The sequence below is a fragment of the Rhinatrema bivittatum genome, chromosome 12 (assembly GCF_901001135.1).
Source record: "Rhinatrema bivittatum chromosome 12, aRhiBiv1.1, whole genome shotgun sequence".
NCBI classification, from domain to species: Eukaryota; Metazoa; Chordata; class Amphibia; order Gymnophiona; family Rhinatrematidae; genus Rhinatrema; species Rhinatrema bivittatum.
The window spans coordinates 11,875,645-11,903,260 of NC_042626.1; the positions used below are offsets into that span (position 1 = coordinate 11,875,645).

At 46.4% G+C, this 27,616-nt stretch overlaps 1 protein-coding gene across 2 annotated transcripts in view; it reads right to left on the reverse strand.

The window, feature by feature from the left end:
• NGF (nerve growth factor) overlaps positions 1 to 27,147 on the reverse strand; it is a 50,400-nt gene extending 23,253 nt beyond the window's left edge. Inside the window, exon 1 of one of the 2 annotated variants that reach the window (XM_029573594.1) lies at positions 26,953 to 27,147. The gene's annotated coding sequence lies outside the window, so the exon portion shown is untranslated. Of the gene's footprint in view, positions 1 to 25,362; positions 25,832 to 26,952 lie in introns of those variants that run through there. The other variant, XM_029573593.1, reaches the window with a different exon arrangement.
• Positions 27,148 to 27,616: the final 469 nt, after the last annotated feature.

Here is a 27,616-nt window from a genome sequence, read left to right on the forward strand (position 1 = left end):
TCAATCTGTTTTTTTGGGCTTCAGGCTCTTTGCACACTGCCTCTGACCGATGGGATAGGATTTGCTTTTTCAGAAGCAAATATTTCCTGCACCAAATGAAGGAATTCATGAATAAATACAAAAAAAAATAACCATTCATTGCTCAGGCAACCACAAAAACCCTGCATCTACCCTAGGATGATTGCTTTGGTCCAGTTGTGTAATACGGTAGCTATAACACAGAGCTGTCAGCCTCAGGAACTTGGCTTCATTCCCTTGCCCTTGACTTTCTAAGTGACCTTGTTGAGAATTGTATTCTTTCTATGGATAGATTTAGATTATATGCTTCTTGGTAGCAGGGATGTTGCTATTGTGATACATAACAGATGGATACTGATATGATCCCCAGGAACACATCTCCTGCTTTTTTCTTTTATAGTTTCTTTGATGTAGATTAATTTATCCAATTAGGTAAAATGGTCTCTGCCTTCAATTAAACTCCACCTATTAACCTTCCCTTCAGACTTATCCCTGTCTCTTCCCAAATGCTTATGCTGACTTGTCTGTCTGCCTGTTTTGCTCAGACTGTAAGCTTCGTGGGGAATGCATCTGTATAGCGCTGCGTGCATCTCATAGCGCTATATCAAGGTGTAGTAGTACACGAGCCCTGTCCTGTTAGATCTAGAAGCTAAGCAAAACTGGGCCTGGCTAGCATGAGGATGAGAGACTGGCCAGGAAGACCAGGTGCAGGAGGCAGTGGCAAATCACTGATGAGTGACACCTGGGCCCGATAAAGTGCATCCCACCCTTGCTGTGGCTACTCTGACAAGCAGAAGAACGAAAGTGACTCAAAGCCTCTTCCCTAACAGCAACGCTTCCTATCATTCTGTGTGGATAAGCCTGTCCCACAGCAGAGAAAGGGGAAGGCAGAGGGAGCTGATGAGAACAATCATTTGGAAAAATAAATGTCTTCCCTTTTCATGCATTATCCAAGCCACTTTGTTTTGGCGATCCCAGACCGTGATCCAGAAGTCCTGGCTACCTGGGAATATCTGGCTTGCAATCCGAAACTGCAATTAATTTGCACCATCTCTAAATATATTAACCCTTTTTACTGCCTCATCTGCATCCTCCCCACCCCCCGCCTTTATTTTTATTCTAACCTGCTCCAGACGCACTCGCTGCCAGCGCTGACCTGGCATCCATCCCCGCAAGGCGGGATTCCTGGGTCAGCCAGCTGGCAGGGATGAGGGGGACGCAGAGGCGAGGCCTGACTCTCATTCCCTGAGGCCAGGAGAAGCTCCCGTCAGTTCCCAGCCTGCGGGGGGGTCACCCCCTTCCAGTCCCCTCCCTCACAATCAGCGCTGATGTGCCCCGGTTTGACACCACCACGCTGCACTGGAACAGACCATGTAATAAAGGGCAGTATTGTCCATAACCAATGGGGGGGTGGTGAGGCTGAAAGAGTACCTGGCCATGCGCCCCAGAGGTGTCTGCTCATTTCAGGTGAACTGCACTACATAAAACAAAATAATAACAACAACAACAACAACAGGAATATAAAGTAATTATGGTAACAAGGTGGGCAGATGGATAAAAACAGGAAATGGAGCGAGCAGGATTTGGGAAGAGTGAGGCCCAGAGTACTTGGCAGATCATGCTACTTGATAACCTCCGATGACCGGGCAGCAACGAAATCCTTGATTTTAGCAAAAGCGCCAGGAATCAAGGCATCGTGACTCTGTAAGTGCGGGCGTGTGTGTGGGCATGGGTGTGGGCACGGGTGTGACCCCTGAGGACCTAGCCTGCTCAGACAGCCCATAAGCACTAGCAAAGTTCCTGCCGTACACAGAACTTCACTCCCTCCCAGCAGTTTCAGGGCTGCTGCCATCCGTGAGCAATCCAGTATGTCCGAAGAGGCGCCATCAGTTCAATCCTCTTTGAAGTGCCGAAAAAGGGGAGTGTACATAAGAAACAAAATACTACTAAATTCTGAGCATCTGCAGGTATCACTGGAGGATACCAGAACATCGTTTAAGTGCAGCCCTGTAAATCACCTTTGGGCTGAGGAATGAGAACACCCAAGGTGCTCCCTTAAAAGCGATCTGGAAATATTGTATTCAAAAAGGTGACTGCCTGTTTAGCTCCTCTGCATTGGGATGTGGGAACGGGATTTAGGATGAAGACGGCTGGGATCCCAAAGGCCGGAGCTCCACCTGGGTGTTTTTCCATGGGGGATGGGGGGGACAGGGAGGACCTTGTACATCTCTGCTCCCTCTCTCCAACACTTCCTCTAAGCTCCCTGTCAGAAAGCCGGCACTGGCTGAGCTGGGTCTTTGCGTTCAGCCACTTCAGGCATCTCCCATGTGGGCATATTTCTTATTAAACCAGACTGCAAAGGTTTCATAAAGCAGGAATAAAAAAAAGTAACTAAGCCCCTATGTTTTAGTGAAAGAAATAAGAACTGCTGCCCAGAGAGGCACAATTAAGTCATTTAGTGCCACAAGTGAAAGAGAAAATCTGCTTCTAAGATCACTTCTCTCTCAACTTCCTGCTCGGGATGTGGATGCAAACATTTTTCATTTGGTTTCCTTTTTCTTTCCTTTGTTTCATGTCTTTTTAAATTTTTTTTAAATTTTGCATTTCTTTAGTTTTTTTCTGTATTTTTAGTGCATGCTGTTTGAAAATAACGTGGGTAAAATGACAAAAAAATGAAATTCCGCTTTTTTTTTCTTCCGTTTCTTTTAGAAAAGGACATAAAACTATACGGGGAAAACTTGCTGATGTTTTCCGTGTCGTTTCCTCTTCCTGCCACATCACCTCATGAAACCAGCATCTCATGAAAGTTTAAAGAAGCAATAACACCGCTTGCAAAATATACATAGTAATCCAGCCTATAAAGTTGTTAAAATTATCTTTTTCTTTTTTGTCCGATGTGCATTTCATTCTTGAGGAAATACATTTAGGGGCGGATTTTAAAAGGGTTATGCATGTAATATACGTGCGTAACCCTTTAAAAATCCTCCTGCGTGCGCCGAGCCTATTTTGCATAAGCTTGGCGTGTAGCTGCTGCCGGACGTGTGTGCCTGCTTTCACGCCCGCTCATCAAGTGGCAGAAATTGAATCTGCAGTTTTTGGAGCAAGTGGTGGAGGCTGTGGGTGAACTGGTGACGATCTGGGTAAAGCTGATGTAGATCTCGGCGAACCGGTGCTGGGAAGCACATCAGCAAGTCAGCATTTTCATAAGCGAGATTGTGAGCATACATAGGCCAGCTTTATAAGGCACCTGGCTCCATGCATAAACTGAGGGTTATTACGTGCATCCAATACAGCAATTTAACACGTAAAAGAAATGTGACCATTTTTATAAAAAGGTTGCATCTACTATGCGGATGCCTGCATTAAAAAAAAAATGCATGTTTTGAAACATACGCGCATAGTTTCAGGGCAGAGATAGGGGGCTCCTGCTGCACAGTTTATAAAGTATAGGCGTACCTACTTACGCATGCATCTGCTGGGTTATGAAAATAGCCCTGATAAAGGTCTATCGCCGACCACTGGAATAGAATATTTTGTCAAAATATTTTCCAGGCAATTGCATTTGCCGCATAGAAAGGTCAAGTGCTCCTTTAAACTTTTTCCAGAAGCGGCATTAGATTCGAACTGAAGAGCTTCCTTTTTCGGAGGTCTGCACATCTGTTTCAAGGGTTTGTCCTGAAACTAGAACTTTTTCTCTCTACTTTCACTCAATTTAACTAAAGGATCATTACCGGTAAGGCCAAGGGAGGGCCATCTCCTCTTACTGGGCCAATTCGCAAGGCTAGGGAGGAAAGGAAAGAATTCTGGTTCACATTTGCACTGAAGCGTAAGCATCAAAACCCATTCCTGCCAAACACTGCCAGGCACCGATGAAATGGGGAGCGGTTTGTGTACAAAATATGTGACTGGTTTACCTTGCTGTGTTTAGCTATTTCGTGTAGGATAGAAACGAAAGGCTGCAAGACAAGTCTACGCATCCTGGCTATAGTGATAAACATATCTGATAAGCACCTCAACTTCTACTCCAAAGTAAGTTTTACAATGAAACAAGGGGACAGGAGCCTATAGTGGAAGTTTCTAAGGACACGTCTGTGAACGAGAGAGATTATCGGTACACAAAAGATAGTGAAATACTCCATGAGACGCTGGCATCTGCCTAGTGATGTCAGACTATGATTTCTGCCTCCTCCCAGTTTTATCTTTGGCATGACACCTCAACCCACTGACTGAGAGTTTTGTGATTTGCATTAATTATACTAGGTCAGGTCTCACATCAGCAAGTCTGATGCCGCTGAACTCTTTGGGAGCAGCATGGTTAAGAAGGTAATCAGACAAATAAACACCTTCTGAAGAGACCATGAAGGAATCACACAACCCCCTAAAGAATAAAAGCAGCTCTCCGACTGTCTTTTCACAACTTCTAACCTGGTACATGTTTCAGTTCATGAGTCAGTTTGCATTGGGGGTCACCAAATAATCCGAGTGTAGCTGGGATAACACAACAAGAAATGAAGGATTCCAGTTGTGTTGTCTTGGGATGGCATGAGGTCTGTCCTCTCCTCAACATTATAGAGATATGATGAACCACAGTATTTTACGATGAGAATGACAAAGAATTTGTCTTATTGTTGGGCTGTTGCAGCTACAGTCAAAACAGTTTGATTACCGTGATGAAAACCCGCAGTTGGGTTGAAATGCACATTCTGTTCATAGCAAACTATTAAAGAAAGAAAGCTTTAAGAAGAAAGTTGGTGGTTTAAGAAGATGACTCTTTTCTTAGCTGAATCTGGCCTTTGTGATGAGGGCATATTGAGCGGCATGCCAAGCTAGGATTACCAGGGTCTCTTAGATTCCTCACTAAATAAATGGGTCCCCTTTAAACAGGATATATTTTGGTAGGAAGGAATTGGTATGGTCTGTTTGTAAGAGCACCCCCTTTGAGAGGTGGCCAGAATAGGGTATGTAGAGGCCTCTAGGCCTGACTGACTTTCTGGGAGAAAAGTGAGTCTCTCGCTCTCTCTCCCTAGTAAACAAGGAGGCAAACAGATAGCACAGGAGCTGTTGTGTGCAGGGAAGTAGATGCAGACTTAAGGAAGGGATCTGTAGGCACCGGGCGCTCTCTCTTCCAAAGCAATTCTAAAGCTTTTCATTCCTATTTTCTTTGCAGTCCTATGGCTGAGGACTGAGGAGACGTGAGAGATTCTCCAGTGTAGTGGAAGGTAGCTCTCACTCACAGGATTTTTTTTTCAAAGGGAAGGGAGAGTCCAATCTCTGAGCTTGAACTTCAAGTTTCAGGTCCGCGTTACCAGAAAGCATAGGAGCCAACCTTTCAAAATGATTGGAGGGTGCAGCTCAAATGATGCCTGCCCCGGACACAGTGAAAGGAGTTTGCTCAATCATGGCGGTGCTCAAACGCCCACTGCACCTGCAGAGCTGGCAGTGGTGGCACCTGTGCCACAGAGGAATCTGAAACCCAAAAAGCAGTCCACAGCAATTCATCAGAAACCGTGAGTTTCGGTACTGACTCGTTAAGTCGGTGTGCACGGTGCCCACACAATACTTCGTAATCAGGGAGAAAAGAAGTCAACGTCAGCCAGGGCCATCAACCGAGAAGGGGAGGAGAACCCTTCTGCCCAGGTGCAAAGGTTAGAGAGGGTCAAGGTTTGTCCTAAGGGTCAGAGGGCACTCCCAAAGCCTGCCCCTTAGGAGGAGACCCTGTGTTAGAGAAGCAGGGGATCCTATTTGTGACTCTGTAAATGGAAGAAGCAGATTCATTACCAAATAAATGAACTGTCTGCCAGATTGTCACAAGCGAAGACGTTTCATTGCGCTACAAAACTGAGTTACAGCCAAAGTCCTGTGTGCGAAGACGTCTACTCCAATCTGAGAAAAGAAACTGAAAGGGCCTAGCAGGTAATCTTCCCTCCTGCCCCCACCCACCCAGCTTGAAACAAACCTACAGGTGGAAGCCCCCCTTCACAGTGAGGACACGAGAAAGGGGAAGGCTTGCACAATATAACGCCCAAAAAATACTTGGCACGATAGGATTGAAGAAAAACAGCCATCCACTGCCTCCAAATAATCTCTTGTTTGTGCAGTTATCCAGAGGAAGGCGGAAACATCTGCTGACGTTAAGTTAGTCGTTCCCCAGCTCTGTTCCCATAACAATGTGCTATTAGATTGTAGGGATGTGCAGGGAAATTTTTTTTTTGTTGTTTTGGTTCATTTTATTTGTTTCTGGATCACTTTTTATTTGGGGTTTTTTTTTTTACTTTATGGGCTTTCCCCCCCCCATATTTTTGTTTTTATTCATTTCGGAAAGTAGTGCACACCATTCGCAAATAGCAGGCACTATTCGCAAATAGTATACAGTTTTTTCCAAAACAAATGAACCCGAAAATGTTGAGGATTTTCAGGGGATTCTAGGGTAAAATGAACCAAAAAGAAAATTACCTGATTCGGTTCATTTTAAAATGAATTCACATCCCTGTTAGATGAGATTGTGCTGGAGGGGACATTTCGGATAATATTACCTATGCTGCCCAGCAAAACTTAATTCCTTTAACAAAAGACTTTTCCCACTATAACAAGGATTCTAATCTGTTGCCAAAAGTCTTGGCTGCTGTATACAGAAATGCATTTTTTAAAAATACCTTTCTAATTAAACCTTCTCCCACACATGGGTATATCCTCCTGAACAGTCTAGCACAATTTAGGCAGCCACGAAAATATTTTTAAAAGAATTACAACTTTATGAGGAAAGATGGTTGTAATATGGCCATAAATGCAATTACAAATATATCTTCAATGCCACTTATCTACGCCTAACGGTTTAAAATTTCCATTCCCAACTGAGAAAAAATGTCAAGAATGCTTCCTACATAGGAAAGACAAGGAAAGCAGCCCAGCGCAGCAGCTTTCATATGACCTGTATCCAGGGTGATGTGCAAAAAAACAGAACAACAGAGAAAAAAAGAACCCAAGACAGCCACTTTGCTTACAAGAAAGGCGGCAACGCGTGGTGCGTGACAAACCACCGTTATCACAATTGGGAAGGGGATAGAGGCAAAAATAAAATGTAGATAAGTGCCTAAAAGGTGAGGTACCTTGCTCAAATTTCAACAACAAATAGATGGAAAGGAAAAATTGCACAGGGAACGAATTTTCACAGCTCTGTGCTCTGAAGAGAGGGCTACCTAAGGATTCCATGTCGGCTTTGTCATCCCCACTCTCGAATACTCAACAGACCTCAGATTCTAACCTGACCTCAAAACACTCGTACACATGCATTGATGCTGCCTTTCATATCTCCACAAGCATAATGGGAATCAGAGATTGGTTTCTTAATCTTTATATTAGGAAATCTAGTCTTCTGAACTACAGGCACATAACCAACCGCCAGTGCCGGCGCATCCCAATAGGTGAACCAGGCGCTCGCCTAGGCTACCAGCCATTAGGGGGCGGCAAAGAGCAGCCTCATGGCTGAGAGGAGTAGAGTCTCGGTGGGCTGCCAGCAGAATCTATCCCGCTCGCGGCCAAGAGGAGTAGAGAGTTGGCAGGCGGCAGAGACTCGGCGGGCCACAAGCAGCACTCATACTGCTCACAGCCGAGAAATGCGGACACTCAGCGGGCCACAAGCAGCGCCCATCCTGCTTGCGGCTGAGAGAAGCAGAGTCTCGGCGGACCATGAGCGGCGCCTCTGTGTGTGTGTGAGTGAGAGGGATTCTGTGTGTACGAGAGAGCAATGGTGTAGTGAGAGAGAGGGAGGGAGCCTGTGTAACAGTGTTTGTGTGAATGAAACAAGGAACCTAAGGGGTAGATTTAAAAAAAAAACAAAACGCACGTGTCCATGTGTGCATGGTTTCTGGGACACGCACATGGACGCGGCTATTTTATAACATGCGTGTGTCGGCATGCCAGATTTTAATATTCACGCACGCATGTGTGAACGGGTGAGCTCTTCTGCGTGCAGGGGAGGTGGTGATACCCTTGTACAGGTCCTTGGTGAGGCCTCACCTGGAGTACTGTGCTCAGTTCTGGAGACCGTATCCACGGAGGTGGAAGGGCGATCAAAATGGAGTGTGGTCTGTATCGAAAGACTTATGAGGAGAGGCTGAAGGACCTGAATATGTTTACCCCGAAGGAATATGATACAGACCTTCAGATACCTGAAAGGTTTTAGTGATGCACGATCCTCAAACTTTTTCCACTGTAAAGCAAGCAGTAGAACTCGGGGTCATGAAATGAAACTCCAGGGAGGACGACTCAGAACCAATTACAGGAAATATTTATTCACGGAGAGGGTGGTGGATGCCTGGAATGCCCTTCCGGAAGAAGGGCAAACAAATTCAAAAAGGCAATGGATAAACAATGTGGACATGAAGCAAAGGGTGCGTGGAGTGGCAGCTGCTACCCCTAACGGAAGGCATGGGGATTACTACCCGTAACCAATTAGCTTTCATGATTTTGATGCAACTGCAACATCGCTCTCCGCTTCGATGGCGGGGGTCACTGGGGAACTGATATACAGACATTAGGGAAAAGCACAGGACTGCTCCTACGGCCAAGTCCCAAAGCAGAGCACATCCAAGCACCATTGTCTCAATTATCAAGAAGGCTGTTCACCCTGTTGCTAGCAGTCATTTTGCTCTATGTTTGACAGTGCTTGGTTTTGATTGTTAATACTACTACCCTTAACATAAGGCTTGGGGATATCCTGCACAGAGTGGCATAAGAACATAAGGCAGTTACTGCCCTTAACAGAAACATGGGGGTAACTTGCTCGGAGCGGCAGTTACAACCCTTAACAGAAAAATGGGGGTAACCTGCACTGAGCGGAAGTTACTACCCTTAAAAGAAACATCAGGGTAACCTGCATGGAGTGGCAGTTACTGCCCTTAATGAAACGCATGGGGGTAATCTGCACGGAGTGGCAGTTACTGCCCTTAACAGAAACATGGGGGTAACCTGCATGGAGCGGCAGTTACTACCTTTAAGGGAATGCATGGGAGTAATCTGTTAGGAGCCACAGGTCTTCCATAAGAAACTTGCTGGGCAGGCTAGATGGACCATTTGGTCTTTTTCTGTCATCAAAACTATGTTACTATGTATGCTACTATGTCGTTATCCAAAAGTATTGAAATAGTGCTCAATACTTTACGATAGGGTTCCTATTATACAGCATGCTTTAGTGTCCCTAGGAAGAGCGAGATCTTGCACTTAATTCAATGCAATGTGTCACAGCATATTGGTAATATGCCACATTCAATTAACCCATATATTTTCTGTACAGTAACATAACCCACAAGTAAGGTATTTTGCTACCTTGCTCGTGTACGACAAGATTAACCTTTAGGCTTTCTGGTGCTTCAATAACTTTAATATTTGCCAGGAAACTTTTAAATGAAACCAAGTACAATATTACAAAATAGAAACCAATGCAAGTTTATATTACCATCATCCTCATCATCATCATTTATTTATCTCTCGCTTTTCCAACAGAAGAGTCTAAGGCGAGTTACAGCATGGTGTGAGGTTTACAATAGGCAAAGAGTACATCAATAATAAAACAAGCAAGGGTAAACAGGCAAAGAGTACATCAATAATATAACATCAAGCAAATGTAAATAGGCAGAGTACATCAATAATATAACATCAAGCAAGAGTAAATAGCCAAGAATGCATTAATAATATAATATTAAATTGGTATAAACTAGGAAGTGTAGTAAATAAATGGGTGACAGGAGAGGTAATAAATGGAAGGTGTACTAAATATAGGCAGGTACATTCGTTGGACCCAAAAAACAACAGGGTAGGCGATCCAGTGAAACCGTAGGTGAGCAACAAACGAAAGGATGCCACAAGAGCGTCTTTTTCAAATTTTAATCGTGTTATGAGTGTATCTCTAGCATGCGCATAAAGGGGCAGATCTTCAAACCTGCGCGCGAGCGTAGATTTGTTTGCGCAACCCGGCGCGAACAAATATACGCCCGATTTTATAACATGCGCGCTGTCATAAAATCCAGGGTTGGCGCGCGCAAGGGGGGGTGCACAATTGTGCAACTTGTGTGCGCCGAGCCGCGCAGGCTTCCTCCGTTCCCTCCGGCGTGCGAACCTCCGGCACGGCCGCTGTGCCGGGGGACTTGGGAACACCCCCGTCCCCGCTCCCGGCTTGCCCCCATACTGCTGCCACGCCCCCGGCCCTGCCCCCGATCCGCCCATTTTCGAAAGCCCCAGGACATACGCGCGTCCCGGGGCTCGGCGCACGCAAGGTTTTTTTTAAGGGTTACGCGCCTAACTTATGCACGTAACCCTTTGAAAATCTACCCCAAATTGTCGTGCATGTACTATGGCAGGCTACGCACATACTAGAGAAGAGATTGTAAAGCGAAACGAATGAAATGGATGATCAACAAATGCACATGCCTAATAAATAAAGGAAGACCGGAGAGGAGGTAGTAGAGGTATAATAGAAGTAGTGGGAGGTGCACTGGGAATTGTATTGAGAGCGACTTGGGAAGAGATAGAGTGGAGCTGGTGTAAAGTGCAGTGAGATTTAAGTGGACCACGGTTCCGGCTGTGGGCTGGAAGCAGCTACCAATAGCCAGGTTTTCAGGTTCTTCCCAAAGATTAGAAAGAACTCAGCTGTTCAGCTGAGAACATTTGCAGCACCAAAACCATACAAGAAAGATGAATAAAATCCTCTAGAGCTCGTATACAGCAAGGATGAGGACATGGGTCCCAGACATATTAAAGACAACTGAGATAGGGCCAAAGAACAAGGGAGGAGCTTCAGAGTGACTAGGAGAAGAGAAATGCTCAAACACGTATAAACTCCACCCCCCCCCCAAATAAAACATTTCACTAGAAAGAAATATAAAAAACTGTGTTTGAGAGGAGGGGAAGAAAGACATTTTAAACAGGGATGGCTGAATTCTCTCGGATTTCATTGGGGGTCTCTGAACTTTGGCTTCTACAGTTTACTCAGATGATCCGAGTCTGCTTTTTTAAAGTACAATTCATATTTACATGGATGGATGTCAATTCATGCAAATGTTCTCAGGCTCGAAGGTATTCTAAATATTCCAAGTGGAGAAAAATCTCAAAGTGTTTTGAATGTAAGTAAGAAACTTTATAAACATTTTCATCCGAAATGGGCCAAAGAAATCCAGCCTGGACACCCAAGTTGCTTCGCAGCCCATTCCAGTTCTACTGAGCTTCAGCTTTCAATCAGAAACTTGTTCACAGAACCCTAAAAAGTTTAATAGTTTCCCCCCCCTCATGTGTTCCTGGCCCATTCCCGGATCACTAATTGATACTGTTTCACACACATAAGGAAGTCGTCTCCCCCTCTCCTCTAGTTCATTCATTCTCTATTCTTGCCCGGAATGGTCCCTCCATCTGGTTAGGAATAGACAGAACATACATTCTGACTTCCTTTTGGACTTATTGTCATCGTTTATCCTATCGCATTGTTTTAGTACCTAGAAATGTTCTTATAGGTTTTTTTCTACCATTGCCTCTTTATTTGATACGTCTCTCTGGATTTGCTATTGTTTAAGAGTCATCCCAATCATCACGTGGCTCACTCCTTTTCAGTTGTTAATAGTTACCTTTAGTTCATCTCTTGCTCCCAGTTCCATGATATCCTGTTCTATGTAATGCTCCTTGCAACTTTTGTGTTTCTCGCTGTAAACCGATATGATATGTAATTTTCACATGAATGTCGGTATAGAAAAGTCCAAAATAAATAAAAATAAATAAAGTGACAGACTGCTTCATGTCACCGCTGCATCTCTACGTTCCAGTTTCTCTACAATGAGCAGGACCAGAAGCCCACAGATGCAATTTCCCTTATGACATGCGGCCATCTGGTTGCCTTATCCTAGATGGCACTGACGTTCGGAAGGATTTGCACACACAGAAACCTGGTCGATATGCGCAAGTCGGCCTTTGAAAATGATCCCATGGGTGGGCTCCTTGGAATAGGATGCACAGACTGGCTAGAGGTGTTCTGGAGAAGGGGAGAGAGGGGGCGGGGGAGCCATTTACACGCATACTTGCAATATCCATGAGTCTGCGTGTAAAATGCACGTGCAGTAACATCACATGTCCCCGCACCTACCAGCAGAATCCAGAAACGTTCGAGGTGGATTCTCGTGAATAAGTCTGCGGGCACAAAATATGAAAGTATCCCCAGGCTTTCACTCTCTGTGGGCTGCTGGAAATGACCCTTTCTGTCTATAAGTTATCGAGTAGCTACTACAGAATTCTACTCAAGGAGGGTAATTCTGTAACATCTAGGAAAACTCATGCAGCAACTACACACATAAGTTATCTCAAAGCACATTCATTTGCTCTGAAAATTGCACGGATGGCTTTCTGCTCTTTGCAGCACGGAACTTGCTTGGGTTTTTATTTAATCTGGCCTAGAGTTAATGCTGTGACTCTCCTTGCCTATTTATTTTAACATGGTTATTATTTATTTTAAGTTTTATTAAGTCAGTTCTGTTTTTAGCGTATTTAAGATTATTTACTTGAATGGGTTTGTTATTAAATGTTACTGATTTTATTTTCCTTTATGGGCGTGAATGACTTTTGAAAATTCACCCCACAGGGAAGCATAAGAGAACTAAATATGGAAGTTAATCCAGTGCAAAAACAGGACCAGTTTAAAGGCTAAGCGACACTGCACCTTTGTAAAAGAATTTACTTCACGTAGATAGACAGGAAGTAGCAGGTGAGGCCCAATACATATCTGACAACTGTGTGCCATCATCTGCCTGGTACTTTCAAGCTACCTGGACTGGCCATTGTCAGAGACAGGATCCTTGGCTCAATGACCACTGATCTGACCCAGTGTGGCAAATCTTATTTTCTATGTATCCAAGTGGCCTAGCATGGCAACCACAAGGCATTCTTCACCTAGTTGGTAAATTTCCATAAGTATTCCAAACACAAGAGCATACACCAATAGTACAAGCAAATCGGAAGCCATATTTCCTGTTCACGGTCAAAAAGATTGGAAAATTCATGTTTGCAAGAGATCTCCATTGAGCTAATCCTCCATAACCTTTGAACATGTAGAATGGGGCAATTTTTAAACAGAAAAACCTCAGATCTGAAAATGATTTTGATTGGACAATGAGCTGAATTCTTGGCTCAGACTGGGAGACACTAAGGATGGTGCTTTGCTTCAACACACGGCTGATGATATACATGGGGTTGAGAGAGAAAACCAGAAAGAATATGAAAGGTCATACTTGATGTCTCCTATGGTTTCCACTTCCAGGTCACCTTCCCAACATTGTTGGATTTGACCTGGCCCAGATTTAGGAACAGGCAACCGACTACGGCACCAAATTTTGAAGGTGCCAAATATTATCCAGGACAAAGAGGAGCTTGCTTCTGCTTGCTTAGGGTCATGTGTCGCTCAGCTTCAAAGGGCACTAACATGGCACCGTGCCTATAGGCAACAAAATCTTAAATCCGGGCCTTGATCTGCCTAGTAGGAACAGGAAAGAGGAATAGGTATCCTAGAAACTGACAGATGGGGGTTAGATGAAGGCACCATGAAAGTTGAAATGGGCTAGCGCTAAATGTTAGGAGGCCTTGGAGGGGAAAAGTCAAAACAGAACTGAAACGATCTTCCTTTTCTTTAATGGGTTTTGGTAGAGTTTTCAGACTGGAATTTCAAAAGCTAAAGCTCAGACATGAAACCAAACGCTTGTTATTAAGTGTATGCTTTCCATAGTTGGAAAGCATTCTGAGCGTTGAGGTCATGAGATCTACAGCGGCGACGCGGGGCAATTAACAAATCAGCATTCTGTGACACACCGTGTTAAATTGATTTAGAAAGGAAGTTGTTGTTCTCAAAGGAAGCAATGGAGTTTTGGTCACGGTAAATCATGTTATACCACAAAAGGCCTGCCCCAGTGCCAAGTTTGCAATTAGCTTGTGCTGTTACGGCGGGGCGCTATTGAAATCTGAGGGACTGAGTGAATAATCCAAAGCCGTGCTGCCCACAATCTATTTACATGCTTACTATTTTTTCCCCAATGATTCATTCTAATGAACCAAGTCTCTAAAAAGGATCAGTCAAGCGAATGAGTTAGCAATTGTTGGGAGTGCGGTGGTCCCACGGTGTAAAGACGGCTCCACCACATACTACAATGTGATCACAGTTGTCAGACCTCTGCAAGACGCAAAAAATCCAGATGAAGGGATAGGTTGAAGGCACTCCAGTGTTTGAAGAGTGCTGAAGATTAGAAGGGAGAAATCGGAATGGTCATCACCTCCCGTGAAAAACTCGTTAAAATACAGGACAAGTGGTGCCTCCAACAGGGATGGTTAGCAATGGTGAGCTTTGTTTATTCTGCGTTCCCAAATTTAAATTTATTTTCATCCTTTACCTATGGGAAAAACACCTAGTGAATCAGGACCCAAATGTTCTAGTGTGCAAGCAGTCACTACACCAATGTAAAGAATGCATTAAATTTGGCCATGCACACTTTGAAACGCTAAAGTGGAACTCAACGGGAGAAAGGTTGAGTCAGATGTTCAGTAAATATAGTGAAAGCCTATAATATATTTAATGCATTCGGGACATTCACTGTATCAAACAAGAGCAGTCTAGCATCTAACATATACAAGAAAATAATTGCCAACTGTATGCAATAAAGATCACAGTCAAGAATTTCTATCAAAGTATTTCTATCCCTTCAATCTCTCTGTTATAATGCAATTGTGAATTTTGTCATGTTTGCACATATAATTGGACTGTGAAACAGACGAAAAGACTTAGAACCAGATGTTCTAAGTGGTTTCATCCACTTTGTATCCATGGGAAAAATGCTTAGCACATCTGGCCCTCGGAGAGGTGTTCCCCATTAAAACAACTAACAGTGTCCTAAAGGGCTTTCCATCATGGTGGGATCAGTTGCAGTCCCAATAAGGGGCACCCTACTCTACTAGAAGCAAAATGAAACTTCAGGAGCTCTTCACTCCAGCACCAGTCATTTAAAAGTGGCACGCAGCCAAGGGCTTGGACAGCTCGCCTTCTCTACATTTGCACACAGCTCCTCTGGAATCAGAAGACTTTTGACTAGCATGCATTGTACATCGGGAAATTCAACCCTATGTGTTGGTGGTGTTGGTCATGTCCAAATTATGATTATAATCTGCTCAGCATAATTGTATTACTATGAGTAGAATATAAATGTTTTTAATAAATAAATACAGAAATTGTGCATGGGAGGGGGCAAGTAATGTGGAGGTTCCATGTAGCTGATAGAAAAGACCAGAAATTGAGAGGTCGTGGAGCTCGAATACATGAAGGAAAGAAACTCCTGAACAGAAAACCACTAGGTTGAGCCAATGGATGTGACATAGGAAGGCAGTACAGGGTAGGAAAGAGAGGGCGATAGTGAAAGGCCCCATATCAGAGCATGAGATGAATGTGTTGTCCAACTTTTGCAAAGTCTGGGGGAAAAAAAACCAAAAACCAGAGTCTCCCTCAGATGAATGCACCAAAATTAAAATTAAGGAGGAACAGAAAGAGCTTGGCCATCTATCCTAATGCTGAGATGTAAAAAGAAAGCAGGTATAAAAATCTGCGTTATCGCAAAGTGGTGACAATAAGAATATGAACAGGAAGGAAAATGAAGATGATTCATGAGCAAGGATCTCTCCTTCACGACCAAGCACACCGACCTGCAAAACATTTTTTTAGTATGATCCAATCCATCTTACCAAAAGGAAAAAAATGGTTAATAGAGATCCACTTAAGAAATATTAGCTGCGAATATAGAAGTCAGAGCCTTATTCCTGTTATCAAAGCCATAATGCGTTCCATTTCCTTGGCAATCCACTTTTGTTTCCGAGACACTAGTATGTTGGTAAGAGGCCATAAATCTGGACACAAATAGCAAATTAACTCTGTGCTGTCTTTAGATTCACAATTTATCAGTGTGTAGGCAACCCACAAACTGGTTATGCTAAAATTCTCTGTACAGGTCCCTAATACTATTTTTTTTTTTGCACAGTACTATTCCATTATCCACCTGTGCAAGGCAAATTAGTTTACTTTAAAGGTTACTAACAGTAGCTCCATAATTACAGGGCTAATTTCGAGCTAAGCACCAACAGCCAAGGTGCGGAAGAACCTTAACGACGGCCCCATGCAGCTGGAAGCCAAGCCTTTCGCACTGACTTCTTCACAGGGACCCCTGTGGAACTTGACAGCAGAGGCACAGTATACAAACGCTGCAATAACTACCCACAGAAAAGTTCCAGATGTTGCCGCTTTTATGATATCAATTCCCCCCATCCCTTAAATTCCACTTGTTGAACATCTGTTTCAACTCTTCTTACGAAGGCCAAAAAAAAAAGATTCCGTGCAACCTCCGACGGACATTCGGTTTGTGCAAAACAGATTTTTCTAGTAGTTTGTGGGAGCTGTTCACTGTGCTACAAAAATGTGGTCCTCTTACGGCAACACTGGCAGCGTTGAGCCCAGATTTAGTCCAAAGCCAGGCCTCGGACCAGAGCTTTCTAAAGAGCCCAGTAACTACAACAGCACCCGAGATCCCATAGTCTGTTTACAGTTTTTCTCTTTTTCGCTCTTTTCAGCTGGCTTGCAAACTGATCTCTATTGGGCACCGTCAGCCTTTCCCGCTATTTGCTTCAGGACCACCTCCTCCCGTTTCAGTCCCTAGCCATCATGACGACAGTCCTTGACAAAGGCCCCCAGGGCCCACTGCTCCCTCCAGAAGCCGGTATGGGTGGACTCCGACTCCGTCCCCACCCCCAGGGGCTGTGAGTGCCTGCCTCTGTGGTCAGTGTCATGCGTGGGGGCGGGAAGGGGAGAACCGGAGCCACATCAGCCACTTCCGTCTGCACCGAGCAAGTCTGGCGCTTTGAAAACAGCTGGCACGCCACGTGCCCATGGCAAAGTCCCTTCTCGGGGTGCCATGGAGCCACGACTGGCAGCTTTACTGACATCTCTTCCCCCTGGGTGCCATCCTCCTCCCAACCCTTACCGCTGGCAGAAGGAGCCTGAGCAAAGTGCCTCTTACCTGCATTTGCCTCCTCACCTGGCTTTGATTTTAAGTCCGTACATGCGGGACTCTACGTTCCTGCGCAGTTCAGACTTCAGGTCGAAGTAGGTGGTAGGGGAGTGGGGAAGCACTGATGATTGTGCTGTGCCTGGAGTGCAGAGATGATTGTGTCGGGGCGGGGACGACATCCCCACACCAGCTGATTTGTCCCAGGCCCTGCATTCCCTGTCCACAACCACCTCAGCCCCGGCCAGCCTGGGACGCAGAAGGCAGGCTCAGGAATTGACTTGAGCACTTACCAATGAGCCAGCGCATACACGGTTTACCATGTAAAAATTAGAGCTGAGAAAATTGCAACTGCCATTGTTATTATTATTATTATTATTATAATACTTAATATACTGCATGGCACGAGACACAGAAATCGATAGGCATGCATAGCAGAAGGGCAGGACTAGGTGGAACTGAGGGGGCTACGGTGCCAACTATCGGTGGACATTACAACTGTATTTAAAAACAAAACAAAACAAAAGCATTTCTTAAACTATACTGATTCGTTTCAAAAAGGGTGGTGGTGCCATGGAATGGGCTTCCAGGGGAGGAGATAGAGGCGACAGTAATAACAGAATTCAAGAAGGCCTGAGACAAGTTGTGAAAAAGAAAAGGGAAAGCCAGAGATCAGGTGCGGTCATTGGAAAAGGAAGCTGATCAGGCAGATAAGATGGGCCTAATGGCCATTACTGCCAATGCATCCTATGTTTCTGTGTTTACTTTCAGGAGAGCCACAAGACATAAAAGTATGAGAAATGCAGCTTGGCCTCGTCAGCTATGGTCGCTAACATCTGAAAGCTATGATGAGGGACACCCCTTAATCTCCCACTATAATGGATTGGACTAGAAGATGTTTTCGAAGCAAAGTCAAGATATGGTCATTTTGGCTTTTTTTTTTTTTTTTTTAAATATTCACATTGAGGGAATAATCAGCAGCTATGTTGTCATGCGATTAGTCCATAGCATTCCAGCTCCTGGGCTGCTTTCTGAGGGCCTTGGTTGGGGGCAGGGGAAGCTGGATTTGCTGTTCTTAGCGTTAAGGTCAACGCCTCCTATCATCTCTCCGTGACTCATCACACATCGCAAAAAGAAACGATGCCAGAGCCCGGCTGGGTTTCCAATAAAATGGCCAAAATGACATTTCATCCTTCTAGAGGGCGAGAAGCTGCGAGTCACGTCAGCTGAATAAAGTCCTTTGTCATCTGATAAGCTTTACATGACCACAAATCCAGTGTAGAATCTGCGGCCTGATGGAAGGCGGCATGCATTTTGGAAGAGATCCAGTCACTCGCTGGGAAGTAAATAATGTTTAGTGCGCAAGTCTTACAATATAGAAGAGAAATGCAAAGGTATTCTCATTGGCTGGGCAATTAGTGTCGGTAAGCTACAGCACTGTCCATGGGATAAACGTTAGTACTTAAGCAATGAGCGCTTAAAGGCGACCAGGTTAAAGGAAGTTGAGTTATCTTACCCTCGCCTTCTGCTGAAAGAGCAGAATTCACCCCCAGCGCCGCACATAAGGTCCAGGACCTCTTCAGCGCGTCTTGGCTCATTAACAACCTGTCTTCACTTCAATGCAGCTAAAAATCCTAAGCGGCATCCTTTGGTTCACGGAGTGCTGCTCCTACTGACAGATGCCTAAACTAATTTGAAATGCTCCTCGCCGGGGCTCCCAGACACGAGCTGGTCTAAAACCTTGAGGATTTTAGAGGGTAATTTTCAACATGACTCAGCACATCCACACATACGTGACGAATCTAAAGTTACCCCAGTATTTTATAAACTGTGCAGTGGAAGCTGCGTATCGCTGTACGGGAGATGTAAGCCAATTGCAAATATCACTCAGTCCCAAAAAATTACCCCCCAAAACAGAAGATAAGCGGCTCTGATCCACACAATGGGGCCATTTCCAAGCTGTGCGCCTCAGGGCACAGACCACGTGTGCGCTCTACCCGTGGACTTCCCGCAGCCGAGGTACACACGTAACCTTTGCTCCGAAACTTTGCTGTGGGCACAAAATACACAGGGGGCTGCCTGCACTGGCTTTTCCTGTGGGGGGGGGGGGGGGAGGCTTTTTGCTGGACAGTAGGCTCCAAACATCTGAACATGCTGCCTGCGTGCGCTCTTCCCCTCCCCCGAGATAACCGGCTGCCAGAAGCCCCTCCTCCCGGTGTGGCTACAAGTGCGCATGCGTCGTGGAACGGTGTCAGGACGTTTAGCCACACTGAGGCAGGGCAATTCTTAGGCGGTTGATTAACCTGTGCAAATTGCCTTGGAAATTCTCCTTCGCAAAGGCAGAAGCTCTCCCCAATGCATACTCTACCTCAAATATCCTAATCCAAGTCTATCTTTACTGGTATTCTGCGGTCCGAATTCTGCGTCCGTGCACGTTATACAAACATGCTCTTCCCTTCCCCGCAGTATTTGTACGGATATAGTCAAAGCCTTCTGGAGTTACGGTGGGAGCTGGATTCTCAACTTTTTAGGCTTTGAAGAATTTAGGAGTATTCGTGGCTTGAATAACAATCTTTGGGACCTAGTTTTTTTCGGATTGATTTTATTTTCTTTACTATTTGAATATTATGACAGATTTTTTTTAATTTCCTTCTTAATATTGGAATTGTTTAGTGATTTTGCTTTTTTATTTCTATAGTGTTATTATATTGTGTTTCTTGGGACTATGATGGATTGTTATGAATACATATATACAACTGGACCCAGGGCCTTCTCCCATTGCAGTCTCGTCTTTGCCTGATCAAGGGTTCTGTGCTTTTCATTAATATTTTCATCTGTTTTTTGTTTTTTTTTTTAATATCTCTTGTAAGGGTGATTAGGTGTGATGGCACAGACAGTGTGACCAGATAAACTCCAGGCCATCGTGCGATGCCAGCCTAGTCCTGGTTTTGCCATCTCGTCTCTAACTTTCCAGCACTGCATGGTAGCATGGAGTTAGACGGGCCCGCGTTACTCTGGATGTCCTCCACGCCCACTTCTAAGGAATTCTGGGTGAAAAACAGTCACATTTCCCTGCCTGGCTCTTATCTAAAGAAATACATCACCATAGTTTGCTGTTGCAAGTTCAGTGCAAAGCTTGGATGAATTCCAGCTTCCACGGAGTTATGTGTAGAGTCTGATTCACTACCGGGCTCTGGAGGAGCTCGGCGGTTCACGAATGGGGCAGGCATTCCCTCCAGGTGAGGGAGGGGAGAGATGCCATGGAGTCGGAGGCTGCATGAGCAAGCTCTGAATCAACCCTGCCTCTGGGTGAACATCTCCTACACCGAACACCCGGGCACGCCACACACCACGCAAGTCCGACTGGTGGGCTCCCTTTTACTGGGAGATGTAAGCCAATTGCAAATATCACCCAGACCCAAAAAAGGGGATTTATTTCCAGCATTTCTTCTGATAGGGAGAATGGAAGCCTCTTTCCCCCCCCCCCCCCCCCCGGACCAGCTTCCCCCCCCCCAGGGGGGGGGGGGGGGGAAGCTGGTCCAAGAGAAGAAAGTAATCAACTGGGATGAATAAGACTATTTAACTTTTATACGATTATACAGATAGTCAAAGGCCCTTCACTAGACATCTAAGGCACAAGTTTGTAAACATTCACATTTCTAAAATGAGTAACAGCTCTAGAAAAGTTGTTATATTTCTAATTTAGTTTTACCTGCATATGGTCTGCTAAACCAGGGCACTGTGCACATAAATATGTGCCTTGTCTTGTTTTATGTAACCTTTTGTAATCTGCCTAGCATGGGAACGTCACTATAGGCGAAATAGAAATATTTTAACTAGATAACGGCGGAGCAAAGAAAATGCCACGTTCCCTCGGAAATATGAATGAGAGATAAATAAGTGAATAATGACTTGTGCCCCTACCAAACTGAGCCGGAGCTGAGCTGACCAGCTATAAGCCAAAAGGGCTTGAGATCTCCCCTGTGCCAACCCACCAAACCATCCGGTGTGAAAAATCCTGGCTTAATTTTTTTTTTTTGAGCTGCTGGAACTTGGGGTCAGCTAGAGACCGCCGCCACGTTGGTGGCTGTAATGCAGCCGAACCTCAGTGACCGTGTGCCACGAACAAGCAAGCCTGGATCTGATCCGGCAAAGCCCCACGCACGTGTCCCGCCGGCAGCGCGCAGAACCTTCCGGCCCTCCCACTCGCCAACCGCACCTCCGTGGGCACTCTCAGACAAAAAGGTCCTTTCCCTTTAGAACATTCGGAGGGAGCTGAGCACCTTAAGGGATGCAATAATCACACCTGTGCGCTGTCACCCACCCAACGGGCAGATGCCTTGCCATTCCGGCTCGGTCCTACTAAAAAAACAGCCTGTGCAGACGCAGGGGAAGTGCCAGAGCCCGTGGGTGGGGCCACTGCCGGATCAGCTCTCACTCAGGACGCCCGAGCCAAGCCCTGCTTCCTCCCTGGCCTCAGAGATCCAGCTGATAATCTTCTGCAAAGATGCAGAGGACACAGCTGCTCTGCAGCTGGAGACAGCGAGCGCAGTTCCGCCCAGGAGGACTCCGGAGCCCCCTGCAGAATGAGCCCGTGACTCGCAGATGTTTCGGTTTCTTAGAATTCTGATTTCCTTTGCTAACTCGTCCTACCATCTGCATGGTTTGGCACTTCTGCGCATCCAGCCAGGGATCTACGCCTTAGCAGCAGTTTGCGGCCTATTATCTGTACGATCCTGTGTCTCCTATCCACATTGTTTTGTGTCCTGTTTTTATGGGGGGTTTTTTTCCCCTGTACCCCACCTCCAACTTCCTGCGATGGTTGCGGGCTAGAAATCACACAAATAAATAAATAAGCCTTACTGGATCTCTCTCTGACCAGGAGTATCATGATTCCAGCCAAACAATTGCTAAAATCTTCTGACACGCTGCTCTCTCGACTTCCACCCTCACGCTCAGCTACTGCTAAAAACTGTCTGAGAATGACCCATCCCCGAGTTGACGCTTAAAGCATTAATCTTAAAGCATTGCCCTAATTGGATTCCTCGGGTCCTGGGCAGCCACTACCGTTCCGTGTCTGACACACAGCTTGCAGCTGCACCTTCACATCTGGCTGCGCTGAATGGCCCAGGAGGTACAGGCAAGGGGAGAAGAAGAGGAGGGGGAGGAAAGAGGAGAACGGGATTTTGGGTCTGGGCTCCACAGTGACTGGTGCAGGGACAGGAACACTGCTATTATTATTTGTAATGTGCGTGGCACAGCCAGCTTCTGATTGGCTTGCAGAGCTGTCACTGCGCACTGTTAGCCCCTGTAAAGTTGCCTGCAGACGTCTTGCATCCGATCAGATCATCGGGCAGACCCCCTGCAGGTGGTTTGCAAGTGATTTAAAAACGGAGCTGGTCAGTAGAACAGAGCCTGTAAATTTAAGTTACAGGGCATTCTGGGGACTGGTTCGGAATAATCCCGGAGCCCTCCCCGGACCGCTTTAATACTGGAAGGAAGCAGGGATTAGGGGAAAGGGTTCAAACCAACATGGAAAAATCAAAACCTTTTTTTTTTTTTTCAATCCAAGCTCGTGTAGCTTGGCCACAGGTCCACGAAAATATGTCCAGAAAACTTGGTGAAATTTACTATGGGGGAGGAAGGGGGAAAAAGCTGAGAAGATGGGCCTTGACCTTTCACCCCAGAAAGGGCATCAGAGTTTATAAAGACTCACAATGTTCACGGCCGACTCACCCATCTGTGCTACAGAGATCGGGTTCCCATCCCTACCCTAGGGGTAAGAGGCATGAATACCCAAAACCCAACCCCTGTCACACTTGATGCTTAAACATGACATCACCTGCTGAGGGACTGAATAGACAGAAGTTATACAATGTGCAGATGTATTACTCAGCCTTCGGAGAGGCTCTCCTGTATCACAGAACACAATGGGCCTAGTAGCTTAGGGGCCAGCCACGTGGCTTAGCAGCTATGCTGCACGCTCCCATGGGTTTGTATTCCCGGGACAGGTCCTCTCCCCTAGGCCAGCTGGGATGCAGCATTAACATCCCCTGGTGGGGGCAGGAGGGGGAGACTTAGCCATTGCTCAGCGCTGACACCCACTGGCCAGACTCAGCAGGCACAGTCTGTAACCCCTGGCTCATTTAACTGTCACTGGGATGGGTAGGGATTTTATACCAGGGGGAGAAACCTCACTTCCAATTGAACTGGAAGCTGCCAGGACCCACACCCCCTCAAAAACAAAGAATGTATTCTCCTTCTCCACCTCTCTTCCCCCCACCTCATTTTAAGATGGGGAGACTTGACTAGGGATCAGTAGTCTTTGGCTAATCTGAAAAGCATGATTTGGATGCTAGAACTTTTGTTCCCTAATGTCCATTCTTGGCATGAATAGTAATAAACTGGCATTTTATTAGACTTCACGTACTAGATACTTCTACTGGTTTAGGTGGCAGTGGCCAGTAGAGGTCACTGTTGGCTTAACTTGCTCTGTAGACGTAGCCAGATATTCATCCGGCTAGGAGTTGTGCTACTAAACATTACACAGTGTGTTTTACAACTCCAAATCATGTTAATATTTTCAAACAGCAGATGCAAACCTTCCATGCTAGACCTCAACATGTTTGCCATGTTATTTATAAAATATTTCAGGAGACCATGCAATAAACACTACGGTTTAATGTGTAACATGGCTCACATCTGTCGTCTCGAGCAGTAAATATTATGGTGCAATACGATACGTGCTGAAATCTCTTTTGAAATAGTTGTCTAACTAGCATTTACGGTTCATAAAAAGTAAAACCAACTCTCTCCCGCTCTGTTTACCTCTCTCTCTCTCTCTCTTAGATTGCAGTCCACCCATGCATCGCTGCCTTAAAATGACACCGCTGAATGGTAGGATGCCAGCAAAGCATCCCAGTTCTGCATTTCATTCTGATCCGATATGGTAGCTTTCCAACATTTCTGCGATCCGCTTGCCTTCTAATCAAAAGTGGCTCAGCCTTTGCTGCTGGCCAAAGCAAACTCCATCATCAGCTGAGAAGTCACAGACAGGTAGAAAGGCTGCAGAAACTGGGTTTCTCCTTTCAGTTGCAATGCAAACCACGCCTGGCACCAACGTTTGGAAGCAATGGCTCTAACCCAGTGCTTTCCAGAAAGGGAGCAGGGAGAGAAAGCGGGGGGTTCCGCAGAATTTCACAAAATGAATGTGGTTTCTTAACCCAAAATCAAATGCAGAAAACACTGGTCTAGGGAACAAAACAAACAAACAGCACATCTGATTTGCCTCTGAACTCAGCTGATGACTGCTGCAAAGTAAAAGCCCAGCCCGATCTAACATCTTAACAAACCTCAAACAATGCAGAAAAGGGGGGTGAATTCGCACCAGGGGCATCCGCAGAAGTTTTTCGGAGGTGGGGGTAATAAGGCTAGGGATGCATAAAAAACAAACTCATAGGATTATTTCGTCATTGACACCCCCGAGCACCCCTGGCACGGACCTCAGCCCAGTCCTCTCCCTGCAGGGAGAGGACTGGGGCTCTCCCTGCAGGGAGCCTTCCGTGCAGGCAGGAATAATGGTTAAGTCAGCAGAGAGGAAAGACGTTCCCAAGCCGCTGTCACTTTTCCTGCTGAGAGCACTGAAGAGGTCATTTCAGCAGCATCCCCTGCAAACTTAACAACCCCCCCAGGTGAAAAGCGGGGAGTTTCTTGCTAACCCAGTGGTAAACCCCATCTGCCCAGCTGTGAGGGGGCAGCGACTCCTTCACGGGGAGCCGGGAGGGAGAGTCCGAGCCGAGTTTAGTGCCCAGGGAGCGAGCCGGGCACAGCCCCAGGAAGGATCTGCCTCAGAGCTTCGGGCTCCCAAGCTTGCAGCCTGCAAGCGCCAGGGCTTTGCCACCAGTTTAAAGCAAAGAGAAGCTGCTGGGGGGGGGGGGGGGGGCAGACCCTGCCTGCTCCCCCCCCCCCCCGGATCAGGCTGGGGGCTCAGAGGGGCCAGGGCTGCTGACTCCTGAGCAAGCCTGGGTGCCTTCGGTCAGGGCTCCCCCACACCTTCTTTAACGTGGGAAGGAAGCAAGCAGCAGCCTCCCCGGGCCGGCCAGGTGCACTCAGCTGGAGCCGGCGAGCCCTCACTGCCTCTGCCTGGCCGTGCACAGGAAGATGCAACACGTCCCGAGGCTTCCTGAGCCCGCGGAGCTGCAGCGCAAACACAGCGAGTTCGCTGGGATCCAGGAGCGAACGCCTCACTCTGCGCGCGGAGGCAGGAGGAGCGCGCACTCACCTCGCTCTGCCGCCGCTGCCGCTGCCCAGCTTCCCAGTCCCCGGCGAGCCATTCACCCGTCTCTCTCTGCTCATTGAGCTCTCCTCGGCGCTCAGTGCGGGGCTGACTCATAAGCCAGCCACCGCCTGCCAGGTCCTAGTGCCGCCCCGACGTGGGGGCAGGTGCAGCAGCACGCAAACACATGCCCCAGGCACTGCAGGGCACCTCAGAGCGGATTTGGGGAAACCTGAGCAAGAGAGACAGCAGCGCCTCCGTCTGCATTCCCAGGCTCCCCTCAGCAGGCTTCTCGGGATAGTTAAGCCTTCCAGGAAACAAAAAAAAAAATATACTTTTCCGTGACCCTTGCATGGACTGGGAGCAGTTGAGTGCTTTGAGATAAGGCAGTGAAGGTTATTCCTTCTAACGGGGCAAGCAGTATATCAGGGGGTTCCAAACCCATCGCCGTTCGGGGTCTACTTTCGGTAGGATGGGAGCTGTAATAATACCAGGGGGAGCCATCAGAAAAGAAAAGCAGGTCAGTGCAAAGTCACAAAATAAGAACGCGCCGCCTTGTTTCCAGTTGAATTCAGCAGGCCTTGCGCAGATTTCTTATTCCTGCTTGAGTAGCCTCGGCCTTGGGAAGGTGCCTTCATCCGGCCGTCCTCCTTGTAGGCGTCCATAGTTCCCAATATGGGGAGCTCTGCCATGCAAACCGTCCCCTGAGCGAGGCTTTTCCTGACTGCCTACAAAATACCAATCTTCCTCTTTTCACTGCTTCTGCCCGTTTCCCACTTCCGAGAGACTTTCACCTTCTTCCCTCTTTCTTCTCCAGGACCCTGGGGGTATAATGCATGTGAAGGGCAGTCCTTCTGGAGCTGCTGATTAATTTACCACCCTCCAAATTTCAGCCAGTCTTTGAATGGGGAGGGGGGGGGGGGAGGGTAGGGGTGACATTATACGTTGTATTCCTTTCCCCGTATACAGTCAGGTCCACTTGTTTGCAAAATCTGTCAGTCTTTGACAGCTTACATTTCCCACTGAACATGGACGATCATTTACTCAGCCTGACTATGCACAGTGCAAGTTGGCCCACTTATCATATGGTGAATGAACTCAACAAAAAGCATAAAATAAGTGAGAGCAGAGCCCTCGTAAAAGAAGCTCATGTTCTCTCATGAGAAGAATCACCTGATCATAATGAAGTGTGCTAGCCGAATAAGCCGCACCAAACGCATGGCTAAGAGATCACTCTCCACTATACGATCACGTCGAGCCACTCGGGCTCTCCGGCAGTCGAATCTCTTCTATCAGTGTCCAATACCAGGAATTCCTACCACGTTAGTCCTCATCAGATATTGTTACGGAAAAGGAACTCGCACACAGGCACCCACTGTCCGAAACTTAAGGGTCTTTGTACTGATAGACGTCTTCCTTAAAAATCAAAACATAGTCCCCAAGAAACACGTGGCCATTGAAACGACCTACGCCTCCCAACGGCGATCTATATCTGCGGAGCAGACTCTGTTGCGGGGCTCGAATAAATATTCCCTGCACGGTGGGGAATTCACGGAATCGGGACATTCGTGATGGCAGGGTCTCCATTGGACTTACCGTAGCCAATCGAAAAGCTCCGTCTTCAGACCAGTCGTGTCTCGGCAGCCCCACGTCAACGTTTCAAAAGCAACCAGGCAAGAAGAGCAGGCCGACTGCTGCTAAACCTTTCCCAGATTTAACTGCCATCCCTCCCCGATGCACTACGCACATATCTGAGCAGGGATTTTTTTTTTTTTTTTTTAAATTGACTTGCCTTGTTAAAGAACCATATTTTTTTTTTCTACTGTGGCAGACAAAGTGTACTGCTCACCTCTCCTGTCTCCTTGTTCCAAAGAGTCTAAAAAAAAAGAGAGAATCAGGGGAGGTGAGAAAGGAAACAGCCTTCTGATTGGCTGAAGTTGGGTGATGATCCTGGAGCCCAGCTGTCAAAAAAAACCCCCACAACCCCCTGAATAACAACAACAACAACGTTTAACCTGTGCTGTGCCAGCTCAGAGAAAGGGGGAGAATATAATATCCGAAAGGAAATTCCTCTGGTCAGATTGGCTGCAGCAGCACACGTGTACCGCGCATTCCTCTCTGCCTCGCACACATCATCTTGATCTGCTGTAACATGCCACACAGAACATCCCAGCATAATTTACAGCCTTCACAACGAGTGTGAGCAGAGCCCGGAACGACACATGTAGGACGAGGGGAGAAGATCGCTACCTCGCCTTCT